The sequence below is a fragment of the Astatotilapia calliptera genome, chromosome 22 (assembly GCF_900246225.1).
Source record: "Astatotilapia calliptera chromosome 22, fAstCal1.2, whole genome shotgun sequence".
Taxonomy (NCBI): Eukaryota; Metazoa; Chordata; class Actinopteri; order Cichliformes; family Cichlidae; genus Astatotilapia; species Astatotilapia calliptera.
The window spans coordinates 20,820,480-20,833,762 of NC_039322.1; the positions used below are offsets into that span (position 1 = coordinate 20,820,480).

Genomic DNA, 13,283 nt, shown 5'->3' on the forward strand with positions numbered 1-13,283 from the left:
TTTGAAAGACTGATTTGTGATCATGTTTCAAAACAGTAAAGAGGCTAAAAAGGCAGCGTGATTTCCTGGAGGTGAGTTTGGGAAGGCGAGGAGAACAGTGAGAAACAGAACATGAGACGCCTTCGAATTCCCCTCTTCTCGTGTTTTTTTGTTCCCCTTCCCTCCTCTTCACCCTACCCCACCCCTCTCTGCGCGGCTGCTACCCCACCCCATCCTGCTCACTCCCCTCCTTCTTCACTGCAGCCAGCCACAGACACTTGCTTTTTGTATCAAGGGGGCTAACCCAATGAACAATCCTGTCCGTCTTTCCCAAAATAAGCTGGTGGGAGAGGGATCGTGTAGTAAGCCAGAGAGATTGGAGCAGCGAGGTGCACAGCCCCCCCCGCCCCACCTCGGGTTATAAGTCCTTGGAGTGGGAGCACAACCTGCTTGGACCCAGATACACTGCCTCGCTGCCTGCCTGCCTGACTGACCTGAGTGACTAACTGACTGAGTTCCACTTCACTGCTACTCACTCTCTCTCCCTCTGTGTCCTGCTCCCTTGCTCCTTCCCTCCTACTTTCCACCCTGGAGAGCAAGAGCGCACAGATTGGGAAGGTGTTCCTCAGACCTGCGTCTGGACAGCTCGAAGACGACACAGAGAGGACGTTTCCCCATTCTCACCCTTTCATCACCTCTGTCACTTTTGCCACCTCTGCCCCCCCAAAAAGTACATGGATAGAACTTTTTTTCTTTCTCCCTTTCTCCCTTCCTTTTTGTTTGTTTTTGTTTTTGCTGGAAGCAGAAAATTAAAAGTTTTGCAGACAGTTATCTCAACCTGCAGTTGAAGATTTTCAGTTTTTAACTTTTGCATTTTTTTTTTCTTTTCCTTTTTATTGTTTGCTTGTTATTCTTGCACCTGCGAGCAGCGCTGGACCAATTCCGAGTGCCAGATCTTTGCCCAGGAGGACCCTACTTGTTCGCTGAAAACCTGATGCCATCACATCCCATGGGAGACACGAGTGGCTGAAGGAGGGAGGTAGAAGAGACCCTGAACCACCTGACGCAAACACCTAACGCTGCCCTTGCCCAGCGATCCTCCCCCCCACCCCTGCTCTCCTCCACCGAGTCTCTGAGGAAAGAAAGGTAAGCAGGTTTCCTCTGAATCCATTAGCATCCTCGTGGCCTGTCATCTCTTTTCTTTTTTGTGCCTGAGGTGGCTAAAAGCAATTAAGAGAGAGAGCGGGAAAGGAGGAAAAACAGATTCCATTTGTTAGTCATGGGACTTGCATAATTCTCCTCAGTCCTAAGCCAGCGCACAGCGTAACAACTTGCAGACTAAAAAGAACTGAGCACACCAAAAGCACACTCAAGTGTTCCACTCACACTGTGTGGACGCTGATTTTTATATAAAATTTGTAGCTGCGCACCGTCTGTTGATCTTTGAGTGTCCCGTGAGATCGATGATCTGGACTGTTGCTTTGTGTATGCGAGTTTGAGATCTGGGCTAAGACACTGTTGATGCATCCATGCCCATACATCTGGGACTTTAGTTGATGATGTTGAAGGGGGCGTGGTGTGCATTGCAAGTGTGTATCGGGGGCTCGGCTGTGCAGCAGGATATGTTCAAGGTTACAAATGTAACAAGGGTGTCCTCCATCTGGATGGATCTGTGTTTTCTGTGTAATGCAATAGCTGCTCTTAATCATATAATGATTGGTATGTGCAAGTGCAAAGGAAGATTGCAAACGCACACAAAACGCACACATGCTCTTCTCTTCTCTGCTCTGTCCATCCACTGTGATACCTCTGGCAGGCGACACTGCATTCCTTTGTAACGGCATCCTTCCATCGCAAACAGAGAGAGGACAGACAGTTGTGACTCCGAGCCCTTGGGTGTACTGCACGACAAACTAGCAGGGATAGATAGAGAAAAAATGCAAGCTCTGTTGAGGAGATACATTTTTGATCACATGTGTTTTAGTGCACCAGCAGCAGCAGCGGCGGCGGCAGTGGCTTGTGGTGGCAGCAGTAGAGTTTCTTTGCAAAGGAAGGAGGGGAGGTAGAAAAATATACAGAGTAAGAGAGGTGTAGAGAGAGAGTAAGAGACAAAAAAGTGGAGGGGGGGAGTCTGGAAAAGACAGCGGTCAGGAAATCTGAAATCCAAAAACATTTGGCAGCATCCCTCTACTTTGCTGGCCTACGGCAAGAAAAGTCTACTAAACGTGTACCTGTGTGTATGTGTGAGTGTGTGTGCTGGTATGTGTGCACACATGCTTGCCCTAATGTGACTGGATCTCCACTAGAGTGTGTAAACAGTCGTATGGGACACACACTGGAGTGTGAGCGCTCTTCTTTGTCGGTGAGCAACAACAGGAGTGTGCAGAGCTGCTGGTGTGCAGCAGTGAGCCAGCTTCCAGTCAGCTTTCCACACGTGCATGGCTTTGTTTCGATTAAAGAATTGATAGATTAAAAGATTTACATTCCTCTCAACTTCTTCAAGAATTAACGGTCTGTTTTGTGTTCAGCGCTTGACAAAACCTGGGCTAAATGGCTTTCACCGATTTGCACCCTCCAGTGGGCGGCGACTGGTCAGTTAGTGGCTGACTTGTGGTTACAAGCAGCTCAAGTGTGTGTTTTGTGTGTAGTGCATTATATAACCACAGTTACCAGACTCCAACCAGCTGCCCATGCAGGCCTTTGATACAGAGTGCCAAAAGTGTGACCAAGCATACACAAGCAACAGTCACGCTGGATACACAGCGGCACACACGGCACACTTTATGCCCCGTGTAAAGCAAACACCTCCATGTGGATTTACACCTCACACACACACACACACGTTTCCAACAGATGAACATACTCGACTGTCAGCGCTGCTGCCAGACTGCCTGCTCATATACTGCTGAGCTTCTCATCCCCCACTGCATTCAGTTTATAGAGTGTGACGTTTTTACACTCCAAACTCAACACCAGCTCTTGAATTTTTTCCCCCTCAGTAGTTTAAAGGGAATGTATTTATTTTCTTCCTTAAATGTTGCAGTAAAAGGATAAAGGACATCTTTGTGGATCTGTAAACTCTTGGGCGAGCTTTCATAGCCATTACAGTGGCACAGACCAGAGACAGCCAGCAGAAAACCTGTACTCGGATGTCTCCCTCGTTACAAATACCCATCTGTTTTGCTAATGTCCTGTATTTGTGTGATCGAAGAGCAAAACAGAAGGATAATAAAAATAGAAATGTTGCTGTGCTGATGAACTGTGTCACCCTCTTGTAAAACAGTCCAAAGAGTGTGACCTCAAGGGGGCAGAATAGCAGGCAGTTTCAAAGACACCTGGCACTGTGTAGTTAAAAGCATACCTATTGTTCTCTCTGCTAATTTTCAAATGAATCTTTATTGAAACATGTTTAAGTAATCTTAAAAATATTATTCTTTTTATAAATTGCCTCACAACTCTGATAACATTCAAAGAGGTGTCCTAATTCACTGTTACAGTACAGCTGATCATGATTCATTTTCATTTTCGCTGACTTAGAGGAGGGGATATCCGCAGTCCATCACATCACTTACCAACTGTACTCAGTTTTCAGCCTCCCCTCTTGTGCTGTTAAATGATGCCAAACCACTTTTAGCAGACTGTATCAGTTTCATGTGCTAGATTGTGCTTCCTCGCAGTCCCTTTGTAGCCGTGGCTGTGTAAGCTTTTGCATGTGTGTTTGTGTTTGAGAGCGGGCAAGCACTTGTGGCTCTATTACTTTCAGTGCTAGCAGGAAATGAAGGAGAATGCCACTCATTTTCCAGCAAACGTAAACGCCCACCTTATTCCTACACACACACACATACACAAAATCACATGAATGGACACACATACAAGTTCTCCCTGAGCCTTTTGAGTCGTGGTCTTTTTGTTTGTCTGTGGTTTTATTATATAATCCTTATTTTTACTTTGTTCTTATGTTACTGGGGATTTTTCTTCTTTCATATCTGTTCCTTCTGTGTTCCTAGCTTTTTTGTTTGTTTGTTTGTTTTTTACAAGTACTTCCTATTTTATTTTGAAACTTCTTCTACGATTTTAGTTTGCTCTAGTGGTGTGGAATACTGCAAATTCTGGTACTGCAGATACCAATACCGATGCCGATACTTTTATCTTATATAGGCAGCTGATGCAGGGTAGAGCAATGTGTAATAACTTAAGAGATAATCATCAAGAGACCTGGAATGTAAGGTCTCTAAAGCACTTCGCGTCAGCTTCTGTTGTTTAAACGTGCTATAGGCTATAAATAAAACAGACGTGACAGTCAACACAAAAAGGTTCAGACATTTTTCATAGTTTGAGATATATTTTTTTCATTTCCAAAAGAAAAATAAATTATTTAACACAAATCAGCAGGCGGCATACTGATCTCAGAGGATATTAGGCTACTATCGACTCTGATATCAATACTTAGATATTTGGATCCATCTGCCCACCTCTACTCTCCTCCTATCTTCCTGTTTCTGCCCTTGTTACTGTGTTGTTTGGGTTCACCTACGCCATATTATGCTTTTCTACCAGATGTGTGTATTTGTTAGGTTTTCTGCTTCCTTGCTCCCCTTCTGTTATTTTGTCGTCTCGTAAAGGTTAAAGATTTCCCTGCCCCCTTGTGAGCCTGGTTTAAAGTTCTTTTGTTCGGTATGCCAGCTGTTAGGTCAGCCTTAAGAACTTTCCTCCATGATTTTCCTAACATGACTCTGTGGTACACAAACAGACACAAATACTGTGCAGCACCCATTATGTGGAATGCTAACTGGTGCTGCTGATATACTGAATGAAGAATTCTAGTGAAGGATGGGGGAAACACTATACAGGTCCTGTTCTTGATCAGAGCCTGGCCCATAACATTAAAGATTAATTGGCTGGATTTCTTTTTCAGCTAATAGGGGAATTAGAAAAAGACACAGTGAAAGGCATGAACTTGTTTCCCCGTGCCGACGCATGGAGATTTGCATCCTGCCTCCTTTTGCTTCCTTTGACCTCGTGTGTTTATACTGTCTAAGCTTATTTGAACATCAACAGTAGCCATCTTGGCCCGCACATGCGAGCTGATATATGTGGAAGTCAGTTAGCTGAATGGCAGATAGTGAATCTGCGCAAACATGCGGCCCTCCAGAGTGGATGGAACAGCATGTTATTAATCAGGCCCTTGTTTTGAAGGACATTGTTTTGGCTCTCAGCTCAGAGCTAGAGGACAGAAAGACGAGGAGAGGGGGAAAAAATGCAGTTTTCTCTCATTTGAGCTCTGTTTCATGTGGATTAGAATTTTGACAGCTTTGCTTATTTAGTTTTCTATTTGAATTATTCTCTGATTCATTTACCTGTTTCCCTTTATCTGTGTTTACCGATCTCCCACTCCTATTCCCTCATAACTGTGTCTGGACCAGAGGAAGTTTTTCCACTGTGCTGGCAGCAACAAGGGGATGGAGAAAGAGAGACGGGGGGAGAGCAAGCAGTGGGGAGGCTTGGCAAATGTGTTATTTTCCCTCCGCCTCCCATTGACTCTGTCAGCAGTGGTTCAATCTTTTAAAAAAAGAAAGCGTGCAAGCTCAAAGTAGCTTGACAACATACCCTTTTCGGCTATCAGAAGAAACTTATCAGTCATACAGCAGCAGGAGGAAACTGGCGGTGGCATTACTACCCCACCCCCCAACAGCCCCCTTTCTCCTTGACTTTTATCCAGTTGTTTTAGCATCTCTCCGTTTTCCCCATTTCTTTCCATCTTATTTTACTGGTTTAGTCTACAAATCCTTTTGGACTGAACCCCAACTCTTTACTGGGCTCAAACTAAAACCCCTGTGGTAAAGCAGTGCTCTTCCCCAATGCCAAACATTGCTTTTAGTCAGTGAGGCCTGAACAAAGCGCAGTGAGGAAACAAGCCGCGGACGGAATACGTATTGAGCAACAGCTTCCCGGAGTCACATCTATGCTTTTCCCGCCTGCCTCTGAGTGTTGTGGGATGACAGCTTGTGTTTCCAAAGGGAACCCAACAGGAACAAACAGGAATGAGAGCGTTGGTGCTCATCCAGCAACAGAGATGTTTCTAGTTAATGAGATGTGACATCTGCTGTTCTGCTGATGAGGCTGAGTTTTCCTTGGTTTTAACTCTGGATGCAAGGATGTAAAAGATTCCCAGCATCTCCAGGGGAGGTGTGGAGCGATGTCACTGCTCAAAAGTCTCATAACACCGAGAGAAGCCAAAAGAAGACTGTTTGATGTGTGGGCGGCCGCGTAGCCCACGTGTTTGTACGTTCAGATAGTTAGTGCAAATGAACATGTGCGCGGAGTGCATGTGGGCAAGTCTATTTGTCTTACCTCTCATTCATTGCCCCCCTCTTGCCCCCACTTAACGTCTGGCGAGGGTTTTGTTTGGGGCTTCCAAAAGCAGGACTTTTGGCCAACTCTTAACAGGGGTCAGCTCCTCAGTATAAAACTTACATTATCCCTCTTTTCATCTTGTTGCAGACGTACTTCCCAGGCCAGCAGTTTATTTTTTATTATTTCACTTCAGATGCGGGATGGATATATCTCTCTCTGACGGGTCAATAGTGAGTAAGGGTTTGGAAACAGCTCTTCTGAGACTATTTGAAAAGCTCCAGACTTTGTTTTTGTTCAGTCTGTGCTTGATTTAGATTTGCGCGTAGGTGTTTGTAAAAAAAAAAAAAAGGAGAAAAGAGACTAGGGTTATTGTGGTGTTATGATCCCCTTGGAGCCGGATAATAAAAAGTATTTCAGAAAGCCAGATTCTCTGGTGTAGAAAGGGGGATGCTTACTAAGTGACAAATGTATCACATGCTAACACAGAGTAGAGTTTTCCCAGTGACCACTTGTAGACAACAACAACGTCTGCTATCAACAAACAACCACACTGCTAAATTTGGAGCTTCTAATTTCTTTATACCACAGAAATGTGTATTAACCACACCCCCGGAGCAACAAAAGTGTCATCTATTTGACCTACGCCATCTAGTGGTCACAGGTATAGTGGCCTCAAACACACCGCAACTTAAGAAAAATGGTGCAACAACAGGAAAAAAAGCTCACCAAAACCCCTCACAAAACACAACAGAAGTATTTTTGGGAAGGCAATAACGTGACGGAACAGCAGCGGAAGAGACAAGCTAACAGTAAATGGCTAGCAGCAAACATGTATGTGCAGTATTATACGAGTCATGTGATTAAAACACACATTACCTGCATCTTTTCCTCCCTCACAACACGAAGAATCCTCCATGTCTTTTGTCTCAGAGCGACCCTTCACGTTTTGGTTTCTGTCACTTCCAGAACTGGTCGGTCACAGTAATGTCTCCGCATAAACACGTCCATTATGTTTTCTGAGATTTTGCTTTTCTGTACTTTCATTGTGTTCCATTCAAGTTCCAATATATTTCCATACTTGCACTTGCTAGTGTTTTCTTAAGTTGCAGTGCATTTAAACTATCAGGACCAACATACATAGAACTTACAGGTAATAAGGAAGAAAAGGAAGAACTCAAAATTATATGTTTGTCACTCTTCGTGTAGGTTTTTGTATATAAAGAGCCTACCTGTGCATGAACATGGAGTTCACTGGGAGAAGTGTGAAAAAATGTTTAAAAGAATAAAAAAAAAAAAAAATACACAAAAGCACAAGCTGTGGCTGCAAGAAACATGTTTCATTGTTCTTAACTCTCAGTTTATTTTAGCTCTTTGTATTGCTACATTAGCTTTGCTTACTTTTCTGCAGCACGCTAAGGACCAACAACAGCACAAGAAAGAGTACTTCACAGACTGGTTGTTTGTGACACTGCCCCCTGGTGCCATTAAACAGCTACAATATGTAGATGACAGTCTGCAAAGCTGTATGTGAGCAAATGCAGACAAGAATGCAATATCAAAAAAGTCACCTTTGTGCTACTGAGAGTCACTGCTGGCATGATTAAGCTGCAGTTGTCCACTATGAGGGAAGGGTTGCCGCAAGCCGGTATAAAGTTGTTATCAGATTTTTATCCTCATGTGAACGGGATCCTCCAGGATGACAATGCCCCAGTCCATATGGTTTGAGATGTCACTGAGTGGTGTGATGAGTATAAAAACCATGGACTTTCACATGGACCAGTTTTAAACTCAATTGAACTCGTGTTTGAAAGTGTTCTTCACAAAAACGTCAATACGTCTTAGAGGAATGGTGCTTTGTCTCTCCAGAAGATCTCAACAACCTTGGAAAATTAAAATCAGGGCATATTGGAAACATATTGGAGTCTCTGGTGACAAAACACCTCACTAAGACATTTATGTTGGTTTTTCATTTCATTTCTCACCTGTCTGTTAGGACTCAAGAGCTAAAGCTGAAATATTGCTGCTTTATTACTCTGTTCATACAAAGAAAGAAATCTGAAGAACTTTAAGTCAGTGTCTAGATGGCAGTGGTTGTGATACCTATATCACATGGGCCAATCGTACATTGGGTTCACAAGGGAAAACTTCTTTCCCTATTTCTAAATAACAATGGCTCCTTCTTGTATCCATACCAGATTTCTAATCTATATTATTACTACACTTTATAGTAATTTTATTCCAAACCACAATGTTTACCTAACCATAATGAGGTACTTGTTTTAAAATAAACCAAGATTTCTCTGGAACTTTTGTGTATCCAGATTTTAGCATTAAGTTCGTCAGTACCTCTAAAGCCAATCATTTCATCTGCAGCACTTGTTGGTCTTAAACGCTTTCAAAATATTATATGTTTTATGCTCATAAGATGGGGGAGATTTATTAACTTAAGTAACTATATTGCAATGATGATCTGCTGCTCAGCATGATATAAAATGAAAACACATTAGACTGTCAGTGTTCCTTATGTCCTTTCACTTGCAGGTGACCGCAGGTACTCACCACATGGCCACAAACATATGTAACCCATCTTTTATCCAACCTTAAAAAAACTAGCAGGGTTTGCCAGTTTCTGCCCAGATAAACACCTGAAATTTAACTTGGCTTGCAGTGTTTCTCGAGGAAGTGGGTTTAAAACAACTTATCCCTGCAGCGGACCACCCCCTCGCTTTTGAGCTGTGTCTTTTGAAAATGCTCTTATACCATACTATATTGGCATCTCAGTAGCACAAATTACACCTCTGATGGTTCATACTGTCTTTGTGTACACTTATTTATATTTACCATGGCTCCATTCCCATATGAAGCGAAAAAAATAGAAGAAAAGGAAGAAAAACTAAGCTCTTACATTATTCCCTGATTGTTCAGTGCAGGGTGCTTTTTCTCTCAGACTTTATGTTTAAATGGCTTTGGCTTAGAGACCTAATCCTTTCTGTAAAGACTTTGAGGCCATTGAGCAACATGTGTTTCATAATGCAAATGCTCAAAGGCTTTAGGCAGCATACAACACAACCAGTCCTTCAAGGCTTTTGTCTTGATCATTTCCTGTAATCAGCAGCAAAGTAGTGAAACGACAAAATGGAAAAAAAAAAGCTTTGTGCTCATTCCAGCTTGTCTGAGGTGCATGCAGTGCAAGCTTTGCTCTACTGTTCTTGTGTGTGTGTGTGTGTGTGTGTGTGTGTGTGTGTGTGTGTGTGTGTGTGTGTGTGTGTGTGTGTGCATGGTCCTAACTGCAGTTCTTTTGTGTTTATCCCAAAAATATATGTAATGCTTTCTGGAGTCAGACAGCAAAGGCGATGCTGTTTGGCAGCGCTTCTAAGTCCCTAAAGAAGCTGTTGTGGGAGAATTATTGTGTTTCATGCTCACAGGAAAGGTTCTGCCTATAGAAAACAATTTAGGACGGATACATGTGGAGTTGCATTTCATGGAAAACATTTGCGATGCTCCGCAGTGAAAACCAAGATAAACACCAGACTGACTGCACGACAGCCTTATCGCCTGCCTTTCCACTTTGCATACATTTACAATATGGAACTGCTGTTGGCTGTAAAGCAACGCAGACATGAAGTATTTTATTAAAAACTGAGGAAGGTCAAAGATTTACATGATCTGATTAAAATCTGGATATTTTGCAGGTGATATATTACAGAATAAGCGAACGGAAATAAAACATGCCTAACCAGACATTAACCATGCAAGTCTGTGACTGTTTGGACAGTGAACGCTACAGAAGTACAACCACTTCTGGGAAGATGTTCTTTGGCCAACCAACATAATACTTAATTAGGGAGGGCATTGAATCAATTACCACTCACCTTCATGTGGTTTACAGATGGCTGTGCACTCTCTCTCTACACTTTTCCATCTATTTCATCTGCAGGCCCTTAGTTAAAAAAAAAAGCACCCAAAAAAAAGAAAGAAAAAGAAAAAAAAAGACGTTGCCTCATTGCTAATTTGAACCAGAGGAGTGGTCATTTCCTAACAGTGGGCCCCGGCCGAACCGACAACCAGCCCAATGAGCCTCAGCTGGATTGCTCCCAAAACTGGGCAGAAACCACACAAACCCTAGTCTTCCTGACATGTGGTGAAAGTGTGATAGGGATATGGGAAACATCAGCACGAGTTAGGAAAGAGAGATGGAAACACATCTATTTGGAAGACTGAAGTTGGACAGAGTAAAACTGGGGAAGGAGAAAAGTTGAAGGGCCTGCTTTTGGAAGGAGGAGGTAGGAAGAGATGAAAGCACATGGACAGATGAAGGTAAAGAACATAATACTGAGAAAATAAGCTCAGTACGAGGGCACGTCACTTTGTAGCAACCGTGTGCCGTCTTTGATCTGGTTGAGGTTTGAATGAGGGTCAGCAGAAACATGCAGGGTCTCCTGTTTACTCCCAGATGTACATTATTTGCTTTGAATTACTAAATATGAAGTTACCTTTTTTCTATTCCAATATGTGTTCACCCACTATGCCCATTCTTCAAATTTACAATCAACATGTCATCAGTCTGAGTATTTCTTTTAAGATTTAAAAGCCACAATTGATGAATCACAGTGCTGCCTTTATATTGTATTAGTATTTAATTTAGCAACATGGTCTCATTGTGTCCTGTCATACAGGATTAATTTGTTCTACTCCAATCACTGTAACTGGATATTCTGTATCTGTCATTGTCTGGAAGGAAGAGGCAGGGATAACAAGGAGGCGGAGGAGGAAGACGAGAGGATGCAGACATGTCTGCCAGATCAATATAGTGAGACAACGTGTCCTGAATGCTGCGTCCCTGCCATATGACAGCCCGCTGATTCAAACCTTATGCTGGAAGAAGAGAGACAATGAGCAGACTCCAGTGTTAGGGGCTTGTTCACGGTTAAATTGCAAAGAAAAATTTGAGGAGGGCTTTCGCTTGTACTGAAGCCTTGTTTTTCTGAACTTTTCGATGTTACAGTCTGGAATTTGCAAAGGGCCACTTACATATAGGGACGGTGTTACAGTGAATTATTGCAGATACCCCTAGCATTGTGGACTTTTCTTTTAAGCATTGTTGGTTTTAATAATAATAATAGATTGGATTTATATAGCGCTTTTCAAGGCACCCAAAGCGCTTTACAATGCCACTATTCATTCACTCTCACATTCACACACTGGTGGAGGCAAGCTACGGTTGTAGCCACAGCTGCCCTGGGGCAGACTGACAGAAGCGAGGCTGCCATTTCGCACCATCGGCCCCTCTGGCCAACACCAGTAGGCGGTAGGGTAAAGTGTCTTGCCCAAGGACACAACGACCAGGACAGAGAGCCCAGGGATCGAACCGGCGACCTTCCAGTTACAGATACGCTTCCCAACCCCCTGAGCCACGGTCGCCAACAATGCTAACACTCATCAGTGGTGTTATTAGGTGCTGCAGAAGATTCAAGCAAAAAATCAGCTAAACTAATCACGCATATTTAGTCCAGCACCTTACAGTTGGCTCATAGAGTCAGGAGAAGACAACTGGTTTGAAAGAGAAGTGAACGAGTGAAAGAGCCAGCTCTTATTCCTAATGCCATAACCCAGTGCGTCACGCAGTACTGCTAAAGAACACTTTGTGGGTAACTGACACACATTAGCAGTTTTGACAAGAACTGCATTATCTGACACACCAGAAATATAAGTATAAAGTAGCATAGAAACCACACAAATCTAGAAGTGCATGGTTAATTTAACCTGGCAGAAAGCACCTTCCCCCCATTTCCTTTTATTAAAACCAGTTTCTAATTGGCGTTGCCTCTTGCTGGGGTTACCGAGCTGCCACAATGATGTAGGTTTGACGCAATATTTTTTGGTTTCTTTTGGTCTAGAGACTGAACAGCAATACCACCTGGCAACCTCTGGTTGTGAGGGAGAAATCTTTATTCCCAGACTGGTTGCAGACGGGTGAAACTGGTCACAAGGAGAAAGCAGATGCTGCACAAAAATTCTTCTTGTGATTGCTTTGTTCACTAGTTCACTAGCAGATTGCTGCAGTTGCTCATAGTTTGCATGGTGGACACAAACTACAGAAGACTTGTCTGTAGCCACTCATTATTTACTCTTTGAGATGTTGTGACACTTGAAAAATGTGACTCAAACAGGAAACAGAGGATGTTTGCTTTCAAAGTAAAAGTTTGACTTTTCATAAACCACAGCTTTTAATTTTAAATGAATTCAAATGAATGTTTCGTGTTTCCAGTTTGTGTTGCATTTTTCACAGTTTCACTACAGCTTGGTGAGTATTGTTCATGGATAAGTCGGTGCAAACCACTGGTGACTACATCAACAGGTGACCAAAGGTATCGCAAGGAGGTTCTTGGGGCAGCATCGTATACTTTTCTGCGACCAGTTACACGTAGCGACAACAGACGACTCGCAAACCAGTTAGGGAATGCACATTTTCCTTAGCAGTGACTGCTGACAACATCGAGCAACCACTTGCCAACCAATCCCTGAATACACAGTTTTCACTACTCACTGCTAGTGACCACTGACTGGTCTCTATTCCTGCATGAATGGATTTTTAGCAATGGAGTTCACACCAACTGCCAGCAATCTTCAGCAGCCACACGCAGCCTGCGTATTCTTTGCGTGGTAGTCAAGTAGTCACAGACAAGTCTCTAGGCTAGTGTGACCAAGGCCTTAATGGTATGTTACACATTTCCTTGCTCTGATTGCTAATTCATTCTTGATTTTCATACCTCTGCAGGTGCGTCTGAGACATTCTAGACTAATAGATTTGCTCTTACTCGTTTATCTTTCAATTCCAGGCTTCTACATGAGTGACAAAACTCAAGACCTTTTAAAAAAGTCTTTTAGACATTGCCACAGGATAACAATTTCGTTAATTTTGAATATAATATAAGAATATGAAATAATAG

At 42.9% G+C, this 13,283-nt stretch overlaps 1 protein-coding gene across 2 annotated transcripts in view; it reads left to right on the top strand.

The window, feature by feature from the left end:
- The first annotated feature begins 254 nt into the window (after window positions 1-254).
- The window catches only part of col8a2 (collagen, type VIII, alpha 2), a 49,519-nt gene continuing 36,490 nt past the window's right edge, over window positions 255-13,283 (top strand). Inside the window, exons 1-2 of one of the 2 annotated variants that reach the window (XM_026156040.1) lie at window positions 255-709; window positions 909-1,125. The gene's annotated coding sequence lies outside the window, so the exon portion shown is untranslated. Of the gene's footprint in view, window positions 710-748; window positions 1,126-13,283 lie in introns of those variants that run through there. The other variant, XM_026156039.1, reaches the window with a different exon arrangement.